This window comes from Neodiprion fabricii, chromosome 1 (assembly GCF_021155785.1).
Source record: "Neodiprion fabricii isolate iyNeoFabr1 chromosome 1, iyNeoFabr1.1, whole genome shotgun sequence".
Classification (NCBI taxonomy): domain Eukaryota; kingdom Metazoa; phylum Arthropoda; class Insecta; order Hymenoptera; family Diprionidae; genus Neodiprion; species Neodiprion fabricii.
The window spans coordinates 2,119,540-2,135,760 of NC_060239.1; the positions used below are offsets into that span (position 1 = coordinate 2,119,540).

The 16,221-nt window shown below is 40.2% G+C and overlaps 1 protein-coding gene across 5 annotated transcripts in view; it reads right to left on the minus strand.

Moving 5' to 3' along the window:
- The window catches only part of LOC124174469, a 147,988-nt gene extending 135,847 nt beyond the window's left edge, over positions 1-12,141 (minus strand). For 3 of the 5 annotated variants that reach the window (XM_046553699.1, XM_046553681.1, XM_046553691.1), the window contains exon 1: positions 9,931-11,029. The gene's annotated coding sequence lies outside the window, so the exon portion shown is untranslated. Of the gene's footprint in view, positions 1-9,930; positions 11,030-11,990 lie in introns of those variants that run through there. The other 2 variants (XM_046553672.1, XM_046553663.1) reach the window with 2 other exon arrangements.
- Between the last annotated feature and the right edge of the window lie 4,080 nt (positions 12,142-16,221).

The following is a 16,221-nucleotide window of genomic DNA, read 5'->3' on the forward strand; positions in this document are numbered from 1 at the left end:
GACGCGCCACCGTCTAGATTATGCATACGAGTCGATTCCTATTCGATCGCGAGTACGTTTTATTACACATACGTACGTACATAAATACGATTGATAGCTCTGTTCAACAATCTCGTTCAACTTGCGTGTTGCAACATATTTCAGCCAAAAATAGCGGCAGTAAAACTACAACGTGCACAATCTATGTAATATTATAAACCGAAAACTACCCCTTAAACCGATCGATTTGACTATAAAAATGCTGCTTATTATTTGACCAACAATGAACGAGAAAAAAAGATCGTACAAGTGCGAGTAGAACTTTTCTTCTATGCGTTATAACTACAAATTAACTGTTTACGGACTTTTTCTTTGCTTCTCTCCAAATTTTACGATTCTAGGTCAACGAAAAGTACCCTACAGATTTTCACGAGCAAGTTTCCTAGTATCAAAATATGTGCCGTATATTTTGATTGCGTTGACTTGGAAGCTCGAATTTCTCATACCTTCAAGGTACCGTGGACCTTACTATTTCCCATCAATATCAACTCGATGCCTCCACCCGTTCCCGAGAAAAAAAGGGTCTTAGCAGACGGACAACGAAGCGATTCTACAAGGGTTACATTTTTTTCGTTTTCAAGTACGAAACCCTGAGAACGAAATATCGATGCTGAAAAACACACGATGAGAAAAAAGATTTGCGTAGGACGTCCAGTCGTGCAAAAACAATTTTTCAACAAAAATAAAGCAATTTGCATAAAGAAGAGACCATATTATTTACGACGAAAGGATAGACAGAGGTCATCGATTCGCAACACAACCGTATTAAGTTTCTCTCTAGAAAGAATAAATAAAACGACTCGACGGTACGTGCATATTCAAATTCTGTTTACTTGCGAGCTAGAATACGCGTAAGCAGTTTATACTCGAAACTTTCAAACTGCAGATACCCAATATCAACGCAACGATGCACTCTCGAGGCAAATTTGACCTCTCCGGTAACTATAACAACAATAACAACAACAATATTGTACACGGGACAACTAGGAGTACGGTAACTTGTGACATACGCGTAGTGCAGGTATTACGACTCGGCAATTAAACTGACAATCAAGTATGACGGATAAATTACACAAGGAGCGGAATCGCCAAAGGCGGCAAGCTTGAAAGCCTGAAATCCATAGAATCGTACACCAGAAACGAGAAATTGATCGATTTATATCACTGATCGAGTTGAAATAGTTTCAAGACTGAAAATCTATTCGGTACAGCGTAATCGTCGTTCTTGGATCGGAAAAATTCTAAAAATAATTCAAAAACTGGCTAATTCCGCGTAAATCGTCTTTCTCAATCAAATAAAAATTTTTTCCAGACTCAAATACTGTCCGGAGTAACGCGATCGTCGTTTTTAAGTCGAAAAATAAAGAAGACGCGAGTGAATTTCTTCTTCTTCGTCCAACACAACAACAACAACAATAATAATAATAATATCAATAACAAGAGAGTAAATAAACAGAATGCGTCACAGAGATCGTATGGTTTTTAGAGCGGCTTGTACATCGATAGACGACCGACCGGAAAGTGTCAAGAGCATGTATGTGTGTATGTATGTATGTACATATAGGTATACATGTATATGGTAGGTACTCAAGCCAGTCCCGGTGCGTCGTCACCCTGACCTGCACATCGCGTCGTTCTACCGCAGACGCAGAGTGACTGCACGGCTTGCACTCGTTCCTCCAACACTCGAGAAATGGGATCGTTAAGAACCGACGACGGATAGAAGAAAGACACAGAGAGAAGAATAAGGACGCCGCTCGGTTGGTCCATCCGTCCATCCAGCAGCACGGAGCGGGAGTTTAAGTGAGGCAGAGAGTGTGGCATGATGGCGGGTGGTATGGGGTCGCCAGGGCAACCACCGGTAGCGAGTTTGTCGGCGATGGACCAGGCAATACCGACGCCAAACGCTTCGAGGAGAACCACCGCCAAGGAGGAGCGAGAAGAAGAACAAGGAGAAAAAGGAGCAGAGCCTCGTCGCAAATCCCCGTAATGCCCGAGAGTTTCTTACCCTACTTAAAATACCCCGTACTGTTGCATCGCAAAGCCGTAAACCAACCGCAACGATGACCGTGACGAATTACACGAGGATGGGGTTAAGCAACGTTACGGTAGCGATGCATGTTTACAGGAAAAATCGTTAATTCGCACCTTTGGTGAATGTCGGGAATTCGGTAAACCGTTACAGGTAAAATACGCTCATATTTTGCAACGATGACTCCTTGGAAGTCATTCGAAAATTGCGCTGTAATGATTTTATGCCTAATGTTTCGTTATGCCGACGTTACTAACTTCGCCTTCGTTGAATCACGCAAATTCTCATCGCCAACCAACCAACCACCTCATCTACGAGACTGAAGTTAGCTAGTAACGTTAACGCATTGAAACGTTGAAACAAAAATTACTATTTCGCACCTTCGGAGAATACCTGAAAAAGTTGGATCAACAAAATCTGTTCTTGTTCGTACGCTGTACTGACAGTTTGCTAAATATATGAGATAATCCTAAAGTTGCGATACAACACTATTTGTTCCAAACATGCACCATTGCCTGATTCTCTTCTCCCAAATTATCGCGAGACACCGTATACGATGATAAATTTACTACCTGGAACGAGATTTGCTTCGTCCGATCATCAATCTTGTACAATTGATCGATGATCGATCGACGATAATCCCCGCTGTAGTTTGTTTGTAGATCAATAATTTAATCGCGTCATCGCTACTCGCCTCTCTTTCGATTCTTCTTCATCTCCGTTACGAAATGATTGAGATTCACCGTTTTAAAAAATCTATCACGACGATGCCGTACGTGTAACACATACGCGAATCCATTCGTCATTAACCACCGCATCTCTTTGATCCGACCTGACTTTATATCTCGAATTCGCATTCAAATTTCGTACGAACGATACAAAAACTGCAATCGAATCAACTTCCTCGGTACACAAATAATTAATACACCCAACTCTGAACAGATTTCATCCATTTGTTTGCATCGAACGATAATAAATCTTTTTCTTTTACCACACGCAACACGCTGCAAAAAAAATCTATCTTTTGTTTTTTATCGAAATTTCAAAATCATCTCCCGCGATCGTATTCATTCCCTACACGCGTTGTGTCGACGTATTACGTACGTCTATAAATACAAATGCTCGGCCAAGATTTGAGTGAAAAATAAAAATAAAAATAATTATTACAGAGGCGCAGCCCATCCATCTTGTCTTTACGTCCGGTCTGTCATCGGTAATGCGCCGGTCGAAGGCTCCGAGTATCGACTCCCCGACCTCGACGCGGCTTCCTCAACTTCCTCGTACTTACCTTTGCAGGTAAGGTATACGTACACGGTGTACATGAATGGTGTATATACATGTGTTGTACGGACCAAGCTCTGCCATCTTGTTGTTGTTGTTGTTGTTGTTATTATTCTTATGATTATTATTGTTGTTGTTGTTGTTATCGTTGTCGCCATTTAGTCACTTTTTCCTTTTCTTTTCTCTTCGATACGGTTTTTTTTTTTTTGCGCCGCATGTGAAAAATTTGTTTGCCCTCGCCGCGAATCTCGTCGGTCATCAATTATATTGTATACGAGACGCGCGCTGAGTCGAGTCGAATCGACACCGCCTACGTACGTGTTACATATCATCCAACTATATCGCGTAGGTATGTACCTATGAGTACAGAATATGTCTACCTCTTTTTTTTTTTTTTTTTTTTTAACAAAAATTTGATTTTCCTCATTCTTCTTCCGCTGACTTGATAATTTACACTCATAATGACAACTATACACATGACTGGAATCAAAGGCTGAAGTGTATAATCTATAGTATATTATATGAGATAAATTTCTGATAATAATACATGTATGTATGTATGTATGTACGTATATATAGTATCGTATATGTTCTCACCTTTACTATCTAAATTTTGAAGATAATAAAAAGATGGGAGTAAAAAACAAAAAGAAATAAATATCGATAGCAACAATACATCGCGACCAACAATTGATTTGGGTCACACCGAGAGATAATCTTCTATAACGACATGTCATACACAGATATATATATATATACATACGCGTATAGCATAAGCCTGAGCAAAAGATCGTAGATCAAGCATTTTGATAGATAAACGAGAGGAAAATACAAAAACGAAAAAACAAACATGTACAATAAAATCCGCTCTCTTTCAAACGGTTAAGTATGTTCGGTTCTTTCCCCGCATTCTCGCAAAAAACTATATATTTCTAAGAAATCTGACCGATCAATCGAAGGCAAGCCTGCGTTGGGCGAAGAGAATAGAAAGAGAAAGAGAAAGGAAGAAAAAAAAAAGTAAAAATACGAGATAGGTACAAGATAAAGATTCGGAAGTACATCACGTCGGCCTTACACGAGTAATACGACCCGGAATACGTCCCTTCGCCTGCCACCGTCGAGAATAACTCAGAGTTAGTTTTAAGGTTAGTAGCACAGTAACGGGGGCAAAAGGGTGGAAGCGAGAAAGGGAGAAAGGGAGAAAGGGAGGGAGAGTTTGACTCGGTTGGGTCGCCTCTCGGGTCATCTTGGGTCGTCGCAGCGAGGATTTCGAGGGTCGTCAACGTTCTTTGTTACGCCACAGAGAAGAGAAGAGAAGAGAAGAAAAAGAAAGGAAAAGAAGAAAGAGAGACGAGGACGATGTTTGTACACCACGTGCCGCCAGCATTCGTCCATCTACTCCGGCTGCACTTCTCGACTCTCAATTGTTCCGAGTACGTTGTAATTTCTTATAACTTGTTATCAAAAGTTAACCCTACAACGAATTAAAATTTCTCACCGCAAGGGAACAGCTTATGTTTTCGATTCATTTTCATTATCCGAGAGTAAAAAAAGATTATTGACCCACGCGATTCTTTATTAAAAAACCAAGAAAATGAGATTAGATGAAAAAAAAAAAAGCATTACCGTTGTTGGATTAACGTAAGCAATGTATTTATAATAACGATTGATTTCTTCAACGTTTGAAAAACACCGACTCAATTATATTTCGTTCGATATAAATATCCACATTTTTTTCTACTATATGAAAAACCTGTTTGCATGCTGGGATCTCGCTACTGATGTACTTGCTGATGAGATTTAACGTGGTATGAATTTCAACTTCAATCTATAATCTGTATAGTAATAATAAACAGTATCGATATAAATTCTACCCCCCCCGGGGGGTGAGGGTTTGTCTGTTGCAGAGCTCTAAAGAGAATCGAAGAGTGAAGTGCACCGATTTTTTTAGGAAGAAAAACTAGCTTACAATTTCAAATTGAAAAGTGGCTGTTGCAGAGAAATTCCACCGCAAAGACTAAAGAGGGAAAGAGAGAGAAACTAACTCTACAATGCCCTTACCTCTGCATATGTGTATATATATATATATATACACACACACACATTGTGTACCCCCCCTCCTGCACACTTTCTCAACTCGGGAAAGCAAAATCTCGGAGCAAAGTATCCACCAACTACATCCATACGCATGTATATGTACGTATGGTAGTAAAGCAAAGTGAATCTATCACGAAATTTCATAGACAATAATTCGTCGTACAATTTTTATTGCTAGTATCAAACGATAATTCGATAATATCAATAAATGATTATAGTTGTAAACGTATATTCGTAATGCAGGTATAATATGATAATAGGAAATCGTATATATCATGGTAAATTTATTCAAATATGATGCGAAATATATTTCCATCGGTCCAACGTTACGCGGTAAAATTTATCTCTAAAAATTGTTCAAACATTATACGAGGAGAGACAGACGAACGGGATAAAACGTTACTACACAACAAAATGTGTACGACTGGTGTTTGCTGCGTATGCGTATAATACGGATACGATGCACGCGTTTGAAACTTTTGTATCGTCTGTCGTTCAAGTTCGTCGTTCAAGTGGATAGAATATACCTAGTCGACTTTAACGTGAAAAAAGGAACGAATCGGGTGACCCAGTTTTGTCCTCATTGGCGTTACAAGCTAAACCGGATATGGTAATTGGTACTCGTCGTTCATTAACGAGTCTTGATAATCGCGTGCGATGTGCACGAATTTTATAAAATGCCAATCGTTCCGGACTTTCTCACACGGTCGGTTGTTCTTGATCGCAATTGACTCGTTCGAACATCGATTGAATGTTCAAACGGACAGAAGTCGCAATAACGGCGAATAATTTCGCAAAATATTCACTTTCCTGCGTACAATTTTACGATTTTTGGAAAAGCTGTTTTATTCGCGAGGCTGAAGTCAGTAACGTTTACATCCAAATAAAATGTCAGGGAAAAAATCGTAACTTGGCAATTTTACAATGACTTTGAAGAAGGACAAATCGTTTCTTCGAAATAAGAGCGTCTTTTGTTTGTCACGATATACTAAATTTCAGAAATTCCTAAAGGTTGGAAGCAACGATTCTTCCTAAACAGATACCGTTATAACAACGTTGCCAACTTCATTCCAATTTTTATTCGTTCTCTCATCGCGTGTAAAAAACAATAATTAACTGATCGGGTACGCGTACAACTTGTTTGCATTGTCGTACACTTTTTTCTGATTTCTTTCTTTTCATTAAATCGCCCAGCCCGAAATTGATTTGCCTCTGGGAATCCCGTTCGTTTTGAAAACCATCGTCAAATCGTTTGAAAATAATAGCCTATGAATAACATTTGTTTAAGCTTCGTATTACAGTATGTATTACACGTACATACAGCTGCTGCTGCTGCTGCGCAGCACTCGTGCGGTAGACAATTTTCAGGGTATTTTATACACGAATCGATTTTCACCAGGCTCGCCTCCTTTCTCTCTCTCTCTCTCTCTCTCTCTTATCTATATATACGTGCATTAACGTGAAAGTAAATTTATCACGGCATTGTTCTCGTCCGTCCAGACGGGTAATAAAAAGTAAACGAAATTAAAAAACAAAAAATAAAAAAGAGGGAGAGAGAGAGAAGATGAAAAAAGAGGCGTACAGACTCGAGACTCGTTCGGCAAGGTAAAAGCAGTATTGACGAATGAACGATGTTTCACATTCGTTGCAATAAAATAATAATATCTTTCATCATCCACCACCGCAGCTATTCGCAAACAAGATACGCTAATTCCGATAACGCCAACGAATAATTAATTGAATACGAATAAAGTATTTCATAGATAAAACACTTGTGCATGCGGTAAATAAAAATTAATAAGCTTTGAGAAATCGAGTCGAGGCGACCATTTCAGAGAAAGTACGATCGGACGAATGAAAGGGTTAATAGCTACGCTTCGTCGAGTTTATAATCATCAAGTACCTATTATCAAAATAATTAACCGTTTCGTAAGATCGAAGCGAAGAGGTTGCGGCCGTCGGTATTTTTTAAACCATACGTACACTGCGTGCTGACAAAAAGCTTGCGTTGCGATACATTGCAAAAAAGAAAGAAAAAAGAAAAACAACTCTCGTGAGTGCTGCACTGCTGCGCTTGCAGCAGTTGTTATTTGTACGACATATTATATATATACATATACATACATATAATAAACGGTATTTTATTTCGCAACATTGGCAAGGCAAAAGCTAGCCGCCGCTATAAGCCCCACGTGTATAAAAGCTGTCATAAAAATAACCGGAGCGCGTGAATTACTGACCCTGCAGCAAGCAGAAGCAGGAGAAGCGGCAACAACGGCAAGAAGAAGCTCTGAAAGTCGTTCGTTCGTTCGGCGTGCCAGACTTTAAACTGTCATGTTTGTGACTCTCGGAATCCGCAAACCACCTACTTAAACAGCAGCGATCCTTCTACCGCAATATTGAAGATAAAGATATTTGGTTTTTTAATATAATCGGGTTGACGATATTATCAATAATTATTGAAAACGATCTTTCGTGTGTAACGTCTCAAGCGTTAATTAATTATTTAACTTGACGATGTTACAACGGTCCGTTGTTAATGTAAAACGTCGAGACGCAGTAAGGGAGGAGAGGGCGTGAAAATGCAATTAAATATAACTATAGGCAACAGTTCCAGGAGTGTGAAAGAGAATTAATACGATGATGAGCATTCAAACGCATTCTGGTAATCGAAAGACATTGAAATTAATCATAGATTTATTTTTAAACAACGGGTGTTGAATCATGCGTGCGTAAAAATTCCGTGGTAGAAAAAGAAAAATAAAAAAAAAAAATTGGAGAACAAAACTGCTAGGTAATGTAATAACCTACATTACGACCAAATGAATAACGAAATTATTCGAGGAGCGTTAAAACCTACGAGTCATAATAAAACGTAAACACAAACAAGAGAAAAAAAGAAAAATGTTTCGAAAGTATAAATTGCTGTGTTGTCGTCCTAAAAGAAACGAGACGGGTTTGGCAAAATTTATCAACCGTACTTCACACCGATGAGTCACGCAAAATTCTAAGACGTCCCGTACGCGCTGCTCGTTGCTTTTAAAAATGTGCTGCACAGTGGCAGCAAAGCTTTGTTTTGTCATTTTCGCGTAAAATGAAAGACAAAAAGATAAAAAGTGGAGACGAGGATGATGCCAAAAAGTCGAGTCAAGAAACGTCGTAACCGATTATATGTATTACGGGAACGCGACAGGAAATGAAACGGATGCGTACAGGTGCTCGTTAATTAAGACAGTCTGCTGTTCATTCGGCGAATACATTCACGATAAGTTGAAACGATGACAAGCAAGTCGCTCATCGACAACGGATTCAAGTGCTTCGGCAAAACGGCGACACGGGGAAGAAGAAGAAGAGGAAGAAGAAGAAGAAGAAGAAGAAGAAGCACAAGTGTAACACGAACGAGGATACAAGTAGTGAAGTAAAGTAAACTGGGTTACTGGAACAGCCGGAGATTAATTACCGTAAAGATAGGTGTAATACATGTAATATACGGTGGCATAAATTACTATTGCCGTTACTGTTATCGTTTTTTATCAGAGCAAGTAACGTTGACGAAGGAAGGAAAAACGATCGCGGGAGTGAAAGAGAGAGAAAATCATCGTCTCGTCAATTTCACCGCAGACATATATGTACATATAATATAATAACGATCTCTAATTTAAACAGCAATTATATATGTATGATTATACAATCGTTACGTTACAGACGATAATGGGAGGTACACGCGGAAAACGGAAGTGTGTAATAAACCAGGATAAAAACGGTCAGAGGAGAAAAGGCATGTGTATATATTTGAGGAGCAAGTGTAAAAAATGCGACCAAAATTATTACAGCTCGCGTGCATCAAGAATGAACGATCAAGAGGGGAAATTCACGAGTAGCGCATCTTTGGCGGTACTGCACGATGAATAAAAAATTGAACGACTAATGAATGAGAAAAATAAAAACGTTGGCTCACTCTTCGAAACTGTACGTTTTGTTGGAAAGAAAAAAAAAAAAAAAAACAGAACGAATTTTAAAAAAACCGCGTAATATTCGCGACCGTTCTCGACAACAGTAAAAATTGTACGTTGGGTAAATGAAAAAATGGTATGATAAATTTCGGGGGATTTTATTGAAAGCTGCACGTGGAATACGAACGCGGAATAAGTGAGTAAGTAAGTCATTCAATGGTTGCGGAAGTTGGTTGGTTGGTTGAGTTAGATTAGGTTAGATTGGATTTATCAGAGAGCTGGCTAGTGCGAAATGGGTGTGTGGTGAATGATGTGAAGGAGGAGGAGGAAAGAGTACGTGAAACATACAAAAGAGAAGGAGAGAGAGAGAGAGAATGATGTAGTATGTATACGACGACGACGACAGCTTCAAAAAAATACCAAAGAATCAGAATCAGAGGAAGACGAAGGAGAAGAAATATGTATGAAGATAAAATGAGCGCAAAGTTGAATTTATATACATATATATGTGCGCGTGTGTGTACTTACATAAAAAACATCCAGTGTTAGCAATCGACGATGCGTGTGTAACGGGGGTAATATATCCAATATAATCCAAAGCAGTAAACTTTTTCTCGTCACTTATCTCACACAACACTGAATACAATATTTTCCTTCAATTAATTTAAGTGTAATATTTATTTAATTACTTATATATTTATCACACATGAGTAAACCACTAATTAAACGATCCAACAACAGCAACGACGATAATTTCCTGGATTTAACGACGGTGAGAACAGCAAAATAAAAAAAAACAATACACGACAACACTTTTCAGCAAATTAACCAGATTTATTACTATTATTATTATCATATATTCTTTAGGTAGTCGTATTTCGCACAGCCGTAGCACACAAGCATCATCTCATCATCATCATCGTCATCAGCAGGAGGAGGAAGAAGAGAAAAACCCCGCTGATTGCGAATTTAAAAGAGGCGATACCGATAAAATAAAAACGAAATACAGAGAAGACGAACAAACAACTATCAGCGATTATCACAAGCTGATTTATTAAACACGGTTGGCGTTGTTCGGAACGCGGCTGATGTTTTTAATTTTCACTTTCGAATTCAACGGATTAATTGTTTGGTATATCAAACGATATACGCGTATGCGTATTTATATATTTACACACACGTATACGTTCTCCTAATTACGTATACTATTCACAAGGGCGTTGTTTTCATTCATAATTACACGTTACAGGCATTATTTAAGCAATGATTACTGCCCGACGACTTGGCCACAGCGATTTTGTTACAATAATAAATATTATCTCAACAACGAATAACACAAGTTCACTTTATTATTCCGCCATTTCATTTCATTCTTATTCTTCTTGAGCACAACGAGATCGGAAAGGATTTCGTCAAAACAATTCACTTGGCAGACGTATCGCGTTTATCACGTGATATAGTTGTTGTTATCGTTGTTACTATTATTGACCAACCAACCACCACATCACGTTTTGGATTCACATAATTTCTTTCTATCCTCCTCTTCGCCTATCTTTGCTTCTGAAACTTTTTAAACATCTACTCTTCCATCATCATCGTCGCAATCGCAATCACTGAATCGATTTCACTTTTAACGCCGATTAACTCCGGTATTATTGTTATACGTCGACACTTTCGATACACGGGTACGCGGATGAAAACCAGATTGTAGGAGGTAGATATCCAGATATAGAGAGAGAGAGAGAGAGAGATAGAGAGAGAAAGGGAGAGAGAGACGTACAGTCAAGTCGTAAAAGAAATCGGACCGATCAAAGCCGCGTTACGTAAAACTTGCGACGGCTCTCAAACTGGGCCGAGTGCAGCAGCAGCAGTTATACACACGAGTTTAAACTTCGCGTCAAGGACACAGCAGCAAAGCATATCGGTACAGCTAACCCGAATAGAGATAGGAAGAGGGTGGGATGAATTTTTCAAATTCTCTCGTTATATTTTCTTCTTCTTTTCTTTTCGTTCCTTCGAAAAATTCACCGCAGTAAAGTTTGCTTGTTGCGGAATGACGAGTGGGATAATAAAACTTTCGTCGAAGTATCGTAACGGGTACGCCGAACTTCCGATCGAGAAATCACCGCGCACAAAAATTGATCGGTAATAACTTTTTCGCACGGTAGAAACGACAGAACAGCCTCGCGTGAGTTGTTGGAACCGGTGCCGAGGAGCGAGGAGCAGAAAAAAAATTAAAAATAAAAAAAAATGACGCAAGAGTTAAAGAATAAGAACAAAGAAGACTACGAGGGACGACTCGGTATCACAAAAGTGCGCAAAACGCCACATTACACACACACACACACACACGCACGTAGTTGTTTCGTTCCTCTTCGTTGATATAATCCAACACCGAATAACGGAAGATTATCGTGTGCACGATGAAAAGTGTCGTCGAAGAACGCACCTCGGTACGAGAACGTCGTTACGCGGCAGCGGCAGGTAACAACGGTCTGTTTTTATCGCGACAATAATCCAATACACAGGAGGGATTATTACGTAAACAGTGGCACAAAAACGACTCGGCAAAATACGTATACGCGTACTACTTTGACACACGAGGATCGTGCGGATTTCCGGTGATCGCGTATCGCCGCGGCTGAGAAACACAACAAACTTAACTTTTCCTCGCGCTCCGACACAACCGCGCCTCTCTGTATCTTCTTACTCCGACGGAGGTCCGACGCGAACTGAGTCGAATTGGAAGTTGGCAGTCGAGCCAGAGCCGAGCCGACGGCGCGCGGCGCGACGCGAGCGGCTGATCGGTGTGACGACGGAACGCGGCGCACTCGGAAACGAGGGAAGGGCCGCACCTGATTTGCTGCCACCTCACGCACACCGACGGACGCACGCACTGTTGCCAAGTCGACGCCGACGCGAGTCTACCTCCCTCCCTCCCTCCCGCCTTCCACCTTCCATGCCGAGCTCAATCTCGCTCCCTCTCTCTCTCTCTCTCTCTCCCAGTCGGTGTCGTGCGCTACTTCCACACACAACCGTTCAAGCCCCACGCGGAAGACAGAGACGGACCCGACGACCGACGTACGGTTCTTTCGGACTCGACCTCTTCGAACGACTCTGACTCTGAATCCGAATCTGCCTGCGTCAAGGATACGACTTGGCGGCCTTTTTTCTCTAATTAGAATACTCGGATGAGAGGAGAAGACGAGAAAAAAATACAATAAAGGTGGATTTTTATGGATATAAAAATTTGTCGCGTGAACGTATTTACTTTTTACTGGTCTCGGTGAACGTACGGAATCCTACCTCGCGGCGAAAATTCCCTCGGACAAAATCCCCGCTGGACGTAATCGACCTTGAAAAAATTCACCCTTGACAAAAATCCCTCGGATAAAATTTCCCCGAATAAATAAATAAATAAATTATTGAACGAACGTTGATGTACGTGTAATAATATTGGGGAAGGGAAGTTTTGTGGACGAAGAATCTTGGCCGCGGGGGAATCTCGGAAAGGGAGATTATGTATGGGAACTCGCTTACCGTCGTATACCCGTACCTACTACTGTGATAAAAAGGTAAAATTTGTTTGTTTCTACGTAGAGGGTATAATCTTTGGAACAACCGAACCGATGTAAAAAAAAAAAACTTCTCACTAATAAAAAGGTAAACTATCCCTGAGTAATATAGGCTGTAATTCATATCGTTAAAAGTAAGTTTTCAGTTTGAATTCTCAATGTTTGTAAATTAAGTTGTAAGAAAAAAGCACCGTTTGACTGCTTTATCGGCGTGCGTTAACCAAATGGTTGGATATGCGTGAAATATAACACCGGTGCGATGTGATAGATAATTTTACGTTTCCGGGTTAAAAAGCCATTTTTTTGTGCAAGCTTCGAGCGGAGAGACACTTACGCGATTAACTGTACGTTTAACCTAGATTTGTCTATCCGTGCGAATCCGGGACGGGTAAACCAAAACTCTGTTCAGTCTTACAGCTAATTATTTTTGCTTATGGGATGAGCGGTATATTTCGAAAGTCGAGTCAGCTTTTTTCAAATCTGCGAATAGAGATGGAATTATTTCGTTGAATCGTAATATTTTCTTGCAATCACTACGCGTGTACGAATATGAATATGAGTTTCGATCACTAGGACCGCCTCTTCGTTTACCGTTCCGAATCCATAATTTTTTCCTCCTCTTACCGTGTAACGTTAAATCGTCCGACGCGAATCTTTTCCGCGATATCGGCTCGTTGGCTTTATTACCGCGAAAAAACGTTACGCACGCAAACCCGTCGGAGGTGATATATACACCTTATTAATTAACGTGATTGAAAAATTGTTCAACAGACGATTGGTCGAAGACAAAAAATCCACATGCAACAGACGAAATCCGCAGTTCTATAAAGGGATAAAAGTTTACGAGATGTAATGAATCAAAACATTACCTTTATATATCCGATATAATTTAACTCCGCCAAAGTTACCCTAAAATCGTAGTCACAGGTCAACGCAATCGAATTCCCAACTTGCCACGATGACAAATTGATCAAACCTGCCGTGATTTTTGTATTAATTAACATTTTCGTAGGTCGCCGAAAAGGATGACGAAAACTGTCTACGCGACACTGCGTCAGCTTTGAATCTTCGTTCGATTTGCCTGATTAATTTTTTACACCTGCACGGCAACAGACGCGAGATTTTGCAAAGGACGAGGAGAAGCGACTCGAATTCCGGAACGGAAACGTTGTCCCGCGGGTTGTCGGGTAACAGAGGACGCGTGATCTCGAAATCCTGTCACCCGGTGACAAGTGTCTCGGGCAACGTTACAACCCTGGAGGTCCGTCAACGCGCAGGATGCAGGACGGCGAGGAATCTCGAAGGACGAAGGATAACGGATGACGTGCCGAAAGCCTCGACATTTTGCAACGACGCAAGATAATACACGTGTATGTATATACATACCTATGCATAGGCGAAACGAATGCATTATTCTCGCCTCATATATTATACGCTTATCCCTCTCTTTGTACGCGATGCAGCGATGAATAAATGGCGTCAGACTTGTTCAACGAAATATCATTCACAGCGAAACGTGCGAATCATCGCGCAATACGCGCGTGTATGCGTATAATTATCTTCATGCTAATTCATCATATTGGGAAGCAGCGCTATATGTTCTGGTCGTTTAGTGGTTAACCTTACAGTTTGCAGAGTGCGCCGGCATGGCAAGTTGGAACGCCAAGTTGCAGACTGTACACGGGTCTTAATTATCAAAACGGGTTACTCGGCTCCACATATACTTACGCTAGTAATATAAACCTGTATAATGAGACGAGAAATATTGTATTATGGATGATATGTGCGAAAACGCGTTTATAGCTATGTAAACGTGCCGATTATAACATTACGCGATGACGAAACAAGCCTCGGACTACGGGAATCAAGGTTCTTACGTTGCGATTGTTAAATCGGACAACGACGCTACAGGGTGGAAGAAGCCGATCTATCAAAGTGAAATAAATACGCTTGCGGATTATTTCCGTTATACACGTAAAATATTCTGATTCAGACCGGAGATTTCTGAGAGAGGGTGAGCGGCATTTCAATTCGGGAACGTGCAGACGCGGGCCGTTTATTGGAAAAAAACAACCAAGGCGAATGAAAAAAAAAGAAAAAAGAATCCATCCATTGAATCTGCATGATAATTATTACACAGGTGAACGTGAAACACGCGGAAGGTTATGAATATTTCAATGAAACTAAATCGAACCGTGAACGCGAGTGGTTTTCCCTCATTCAGAAAAATATTTACGGCACGTAATGTACGTGAAATGTTTTTCGAACTGTAGACTAGATGAAAAATTTGCGTGTTGAAAAATGATGTAGGCAAATAATTTTAAAGAAATAATTTGCTAGATATAATATAATTTAAAGCGAGTGCAGTAGGGTGGTTTATTTTTTAACGTCAATTTTTTCACATGTTATACTCGAAAAATTTGTAATAGATACTGAAAAAAAAATTGCGGTAAAACCTGGAGGAAGTAGGAAAATATTTAGAGGTCGCTGTACCGATTATGGTAATATTTTTTATTTTATTCGTATTACGGTCCAATCGATCATTGTTTATAAAAATCAGTACCGTAAACGAAATAGTGATACTCCTCTTTCGGTGACAAAAACTGTTACCCAAATTTCTCCGAGACGATTAATCTTTCGGATAAAAGACGAGAACAGCCAACTGCGGAATCGTTAGGCGCAGTTTGCTGTTGATTGGTGAACGATTAATTAGACCACGATACGAAAAAATAAACTAATATACGTACAAGTACGTAAGGTGTGCAAATAAAAATAAATAAAAAATATCGCAATAGTCGGTAGCGACCTCTAAATATTTTCCCATCTCCTCCAGGTTTTGCGACCCTTTTTTCTTCAACATTTGTCACAAATTTTGCTGCTGGCAATTTTCTAAACCGTCGTAAATTCACGATTCCTGCATCTCCCCTTGATTACACGTATGTATATCCCTGCAGAATGCGGATCTTTCCATTGAATCGCGTTCGCGAAAATCTAGCCAAGCTAGAAACTCCTCGAAACGTTCGAGAACCTAGGTCAAGTTTTCAACTCGTACGGTTAGGATGGGTATACACACTCGGGCATCTCGCCGCTCGATTGAGCCCGGCCGTCTCCGTGCAGCGAACCTGATCGCATCTTACATACAAATGCACAGGCAACTCGACATCTACATCTACGAACAGATGTGACCCATATGTATAATCCGAATTTTTCACAAGCCGTTCCGAACATAGAACGGTGACGCGAA